Source organism: Cherax quadricarinatus, chromosome 2 (genome assembly GCF_038502225.1).
Source record: "Cherax quadricarinatus isolate ZL_2023a chromosome 2, ASM3850222v1, whole genome shotgun sequence".
NCBI lineage: Eukaryota > Metazoa > Arthropoda > Malacostraca > Decapoda > Parastacidae > Cherax > Cherax quadricarinatus.
Window position 1 is genome coordinate 81,370,979 of NC_091293.1, and position 5,990 is coordinate 81,376,968.

Consider the following 5,990-nt stretch of genomic DNA (forward strand, 5'->3'; position numbering starts at 1 on the left):
TCACATACACATTACTAATTACAGGAAAATTATAGAAAATGTTCCACAAATACCTTGCTCTACCAGTCTTCAAGCTGGCACTGGACAAACATCTAAAGTCGGTACCTGACCAGTCGGGCTGTGGCTCGTACGTTGGATTGCGTGCAGCCAGCAGTAACAGCCTGGTTGATCAGGCTCTGATCCACCAGGAGGCCTGGTCACAGACCGGGCCGCGGGGGCGTTGACCCCCGGAACTCTCTCCAGGTAGACTCCAGGTGTACCTCTCCAACGCCACAATTCAAATGGCTTCCTCCTTACTGAACATTCGCACAAGTAATAACATTAACAAAACCTCTATCACAATTCACAGCGTTATGTTGAGTTATCCTGAGTTAATAACCTCCCGGTAAATCAATATAAAAATATTTTACACTTGCTTGTTCATTTTTCTGTTTAGATTTTTCAAACCATGTCATTATTGTTTGTTTATCTTCTTTAACTCTCGTTCTGTCTTATGCCTCTTGAATTAAATGGAATGTAAGGATATTGAGATCCTCTTGTACATTATTATCCTGTACAAACTCCTCAAATAATTTTATATATTCACCACCAATATTGGTAAGATAGGCAGAATTTTTTTTTTGTTGCAATCTGACTTTTTTGGGTTATCCTAGGCTCTCTACACATATATTGCTATATATGATAATCTTTGTAACTGTATTTGTGTATGCATGAATAAACTTACACTGAAACACCAACCTGTACGGGTATTAATGTTGACATAGAGGTGCGCCGGGTGCCTACACCCGAGCACTATATGTAAATTAATATGTTATTCCTTAGACGATTACTTTCCCTGAGGGTACTGTCTGTTTCTCAGAAAGCATATTGTTCATGGATTGCGTTATGAGATAATGTTTCATGGTTACTTTTGTACAGAAGATAAAGTTTCAAGCGAAGAGGTGATCAGTAATGTTGCATGATTACTTTTGTCCAAAAGATAATGTTTGAAGGTATTATAAGTGAAGAAGAGGTGATCAGTAATGTTTCATGACTACTTCTGTCCAGAAGATAATGTTTCAAGGTATTATATAAGTGAAGAAGAGGTGATCAGTATAGGTAAAATGCTTCAGTGTGATTCAAGTGTTTGATGGATGCTCACGAGTGTTCGCAGGAGAGGAGTATCTTCACCAGAATGTTTCAATGTATTTTCAAGGCGATGGAAAGAAAGTTAATGTGTTTCATGGTATTACATGTTTCTTCCAAAAAGAGAATATATTACATGATAATATAAGCAGAAAGAAAGTCTTTCAGAGGAGTGAAACCAATGACAGTGATTCATGGTACTATGTGCTTTTATTAACGCAGTTTTTAAAGTAAGGGCCTTTGTAAAGGTATTGTCTTTCGATATAGTGTAAACTTTCAGGGCAGTGTGTGAAAAATCAGTGTATTTCCATGTTGCAAAGAACGAAATATCTCAATCAAACTTCTTGGATTTATCAGGCTGTCTGGGTGTAACAGTCATCCTATTGTAAGCTTAGTGTTAAGCGGAGACGGTGCTGGACTTGCTTCGTGAAAGAACCAACAACAGGACACCTGACGCCTCAAAAATCAGAGCCCAAATTAGCAAAATAATAGAAGAGGGTAATATTGTTGGAGCTCTGAGGCTTAAAACCAGTGAGGATAACATCGCTCCTAAGGATGTCATTACAGCACAAGCCCTGAAGAGCAAACATCCACCCAGGGCTCCCAGTACCAACATTGACCTCCCTGACATTGCAGCAGGTGAAAAACATCTAACCTTACAGGACGCTGATGTGTATAAAACTGCTATGTCATTTCCACAGGGCTCAGCAGGAAGTTTCACCGGTTTAAGGCCACAACACTTGAAACAAATACTCAGTGCAACACTTGGTGATGTTTCAGGGAGGTTGCTGTCTGAACTCACTAAATTTTCCGATGTGTGCCTGGCTGGCAGTGTCCCGGAGGCCATTAGACCCCTCTTCTTTGGTGCCTCACTATGTGCCCTCCGGAAAAAGGATGGAGGAACCAGGCCCATTGCAGTGGGCAACACCCTTCGGCGCCTAGTCGCCAAGGCTGCAGTAAGAATGGTGAGTCAAGAGGCTGCTGCAATGTTGAAACCAACTCAGCTCGGTTGTGGTGTTCAACAAGGCTGTGAAGCTGCCCACGCAGCACGAGTATACATCAACATGTCCGATAAAAAAGCCTTGATCAAATTGGATTTTACCAATGCTTTCAACTTAGTCAGAAGGATGCTGCTCTCCAAGCAGTTTCTAGACACTTCCCTTCAATCTATTCCTTCATGCAGTCGTGTTATATGTGTGACTTCTAAATTATTGTTTGGGGACCATGAAATTGACTTGTGTGAGGGTGTGCAACAGGGGGACCCTCTCGCCCCCTTTCTATTCTGTCTGGTCATCAAGGAAGTCACAGAAGCACTCTCCAGTGAGCTCAATATCTGGTTCTATAATGATGGTACCTTAGCTGGTGCTAAAGAATCTCTCCTAGAAAACATCAGAGAAATTAAAGACATGGGAGAGAGCCTGGGCCTATCTTTAAACCCCACCAAATGTGAAATAGTTTCTACCAATCGACAGATGATCCAGAATATTAGTGCTGTTTTACCAGGAGCACGAGCCATTGATCCAGCCAACAGCACTCTCTTTGGTGTTCCTCTTGGTCCCAGTACCATTGATCTGATCCTGGAAAAGAAAAAACTCAGACTTCAGGACGATGGAAGGCAGGATGAAAGACACTGATACGCATGATGCTTTCTACCTACTCACCAGGTGCCTGTCCATCCCAAAACTTACCTACTTCCTGAAATGCTCTCCAGCCTTCAGCAGTCCGAAACTCAAGGAATATGACTACCTCCTCAAGACCATGCTAGAGTGTGTTTTGAATCTTTCCCTTGAAGATGGACAGTAGTTGCAAGCCTCACTTCCAGTCAGGCTTGGGGGCCTGGGAGTACGCAAACCCTCCAAGATTGCCCTACTAGCTTTCTTATCCTCTTCCATAGCATCAAACCAGTTAATAAAACAAATTCTTCCAGACAACCTTAGTGACTCAGCAGGAATATAGGACCCTAGCTATCCCAGTGCCATCACTGAATGGGAGACTCTCGCTGCCTCAGCACCAAAACCTACTGCAGCACTAGCTTACAAACAGTCAAGTTGGGATGGTCCCATCGCTGAAAAGGTACTTGCCAACATGCTTAGGGATGTAACACCAAACAGGGAGACTGCCCGTCTCCAAGGTATGAGTGCACCTCACTCTAGGGACTTCCTCCAAACAGTTCCCATTTCGGCAATGGGAACACGCCTCGACCCTAAGACTCTCCTTAATATAGTGGCTCTCCTCCTCGTTGCCCCAATTCACACGGAATATACGTGTATTTGCGGCGATGCACAAGCCGACCGATATGATCTACATGGTGTTAACTGCTCCATAACCAAGGGTTGGCACGCAAGACACAATGAAGTCAACGACATCATTCAACGAGCTTATAAGTAGAGAAGCCCCCCCAAAAAATTATTTGCATAATTCTATTTACTTTGGTTTTGAAGAAGGTACATACTACAAACAATATAAGCAGAATAACATACACACAATTCAATTAGAGGGAAGCATCCTGAGTTGGCCGAGAGTGCCATCATCCATCACGACAATAATAATAATAATAATCATAATAATAATAATAACAACAACATCTGAGACCCGCGTCAGGAGACACTTGTCCTTCATCTGAAACCCGCGTCTGGAGACACTTGTCCTTCATCTGAAACCCGCATCAGGAGACACTTGTCCTTCATCTAAAACCCGCGTCTGGAGACACTTGTCCTTCATCTAAGACCCGCGTCAGGAGACACTTGTCCTTCATCTGAGACCCGCGTCAGGAGACACTTGTCCTTCATCTGAAACCCGCGTCTGGAGACACTTGTCCTTCATCTGAAACCCGCATCAGGAGACACTTGTCCTTCATCTAAAACCCGCGTCAGGAGACACTTGTCCTTCATCTGAAACCCGCGTCTGGAGACACTTGTCCTTCATCTAAGACCCGCGTCAGGAGACACTTGTCCTTCATCTAAGACCCGCGTCAGGAGACACTTGTCCTTCATCTGAGACCCGCGTCAGGAGACACTTGTCCTTCATCTGAAACCCGCGTCAGGAGACACTTGTCCTTCATCTGAAACCCGCGTCTGGAGACACTTGTCCTTCATCTGAGACCCGCGTCTGGAGACACTTGTCCTTCATCTGAGACCCGCGTCAGGAGACACTTGTCCTTCATCTGAAACCCGCGTCAGCAGACACTTGTCCTTCATCTAAGACCCGCGTCAGGAGACACTTGTCCTTTATCTGAGACCCGCGTCAGGAGACACTTGTCCTTCATCTGAGACCCGCGTCTGGAGACACTTATCCTTCATCTGAAACCCGCGTCAGGAGGCACTTGTCCTTCATCTGAGACCCGCGTCAGGAGACACTTGTCCTTCATCTGAGACCCGCGTCAGGAGACACTTGTCCTTCATCTGAGACCCGCGTCAGGAGACACTTGTCCTTCATCTGAAACCCGCATCAGGAGACACTTGTCCTTAATCTGAGACCCACGTCAGGAGACACTTGTCCTTCATCTGAAACCCGCGTCCGGAGACACTTGTCCTTCATCTGAGACCCGCGTCAGGAGACACTTGTCCTTCATCTGAGACCCACGTCAGGAGACACTTGTCCTTCATCTAAGACCCGCGTCTGGAGACACTTGTCCTTCATCTGAAACCCGCGTCAAGAGACACTTGTCCTTAATCTGAGACCCACGTCAGGAGACACTTGTCCTTCATCTGAAACCCGCGTCCGGAGACACTTGTCCTTCATCTGAGACCCGCGTCAGGAGACACTTGTCCTTCATCTGAGACCCACGTCAGGAGACACTTGTCCTTCATCTAAGACCCGCGTCTGGAGACACTTGTCCTTCATCTAAGATCCGCGTCAGCAGACACTTGTCCTTCATCTGAGACCCGCGTCAGGAGACACTTGTCCTTCATCTAAGACCCACGTCAGCAGATACTTATCCTTCATCTAAGACCCACGTCAGCAGATACTTATCCTTCATCTAAGACCCGCGTCAGCAGATACTTATCCTTCATCTAAGACCCGCGTCAGCAGACACTTGTCCTTCATCTAAGACCCGCGTCAGCAGACACTTATCCTTCATCTAAGACCCGCGTCAGCAGACACTTATCCTTCATCTAAGACCCACGTCAGCAGACACTTATCCTTCATCTAAGACCCGCGTCAGCAGACACTTATCCTTCATCTAAGACCCGCGTCAGCAGACACTTATCCTTCATCTAAGACCCGCGTCAGCAGACACTTATCCTTCATCTAAGACCCGCGTCAGCAGACACTTGTCTTTCATCTGAGACCCGCGCCAGGAGACACTTGTCGTTCATCTAAGACCCACGTCAGGAGACACTTGTCCTTCATCTGAGACCCACGTCAGGAGACACTTGTCCTTCATCTGAGACCTGCGCCAGGAGACACTTGTCGTTCATCTAAGACCCACGTCAGGAGACACTTGTCGTTCATCTGAGACCCACGTCAGGAGACACTTGTCCTGTTCCCTAACAAACCTTACCTAACCTAACCAGATTTATCAGATATATGCTGCTACATGGAATAACCCACAATGTATACAAAGAAATTACAGCCTCGATAAAATCACAGGGCCTGTCCGGGAGTTGAACCCGGGACCTCTCGCACCCTAAGCGAGAATCATACCCCTAGACCAACAGGCCGACTCTCCCATCTTTCTTATTTTGTCTTTGATTCATTCCACCGTTATAACCATGTCAAAGTATATTTGTAATTTGTTTTTTATTTATTTATTTATTTATTATAAATTTGTGCACACATACAGAGGTACAAAAAAATACAGATAAGAGCAGTATGCCAAAGCCACTTATACTATGCATAGCATTACGGGCTGGCTTAAAATT

General features: G+C 45.3%; 1 non-coding gene across 1 annotated transcript; it reads right to left on the reverse strand.

Moving 5' to 3' along the window:
* Window positions 1-5,717: 5,717 nt before the first annotated feature.
* Window positions 5,718-5,789, reverse strand: TRNAP-AGG (transfer RNA proline (anticodon AGG)). The gene has a single exon. It is a non-coding gene; the product is annotated as a tRNA-Pro (tRNA).
* Window positions 5,790-5,990: the final 201 nt, after the last annotated feature.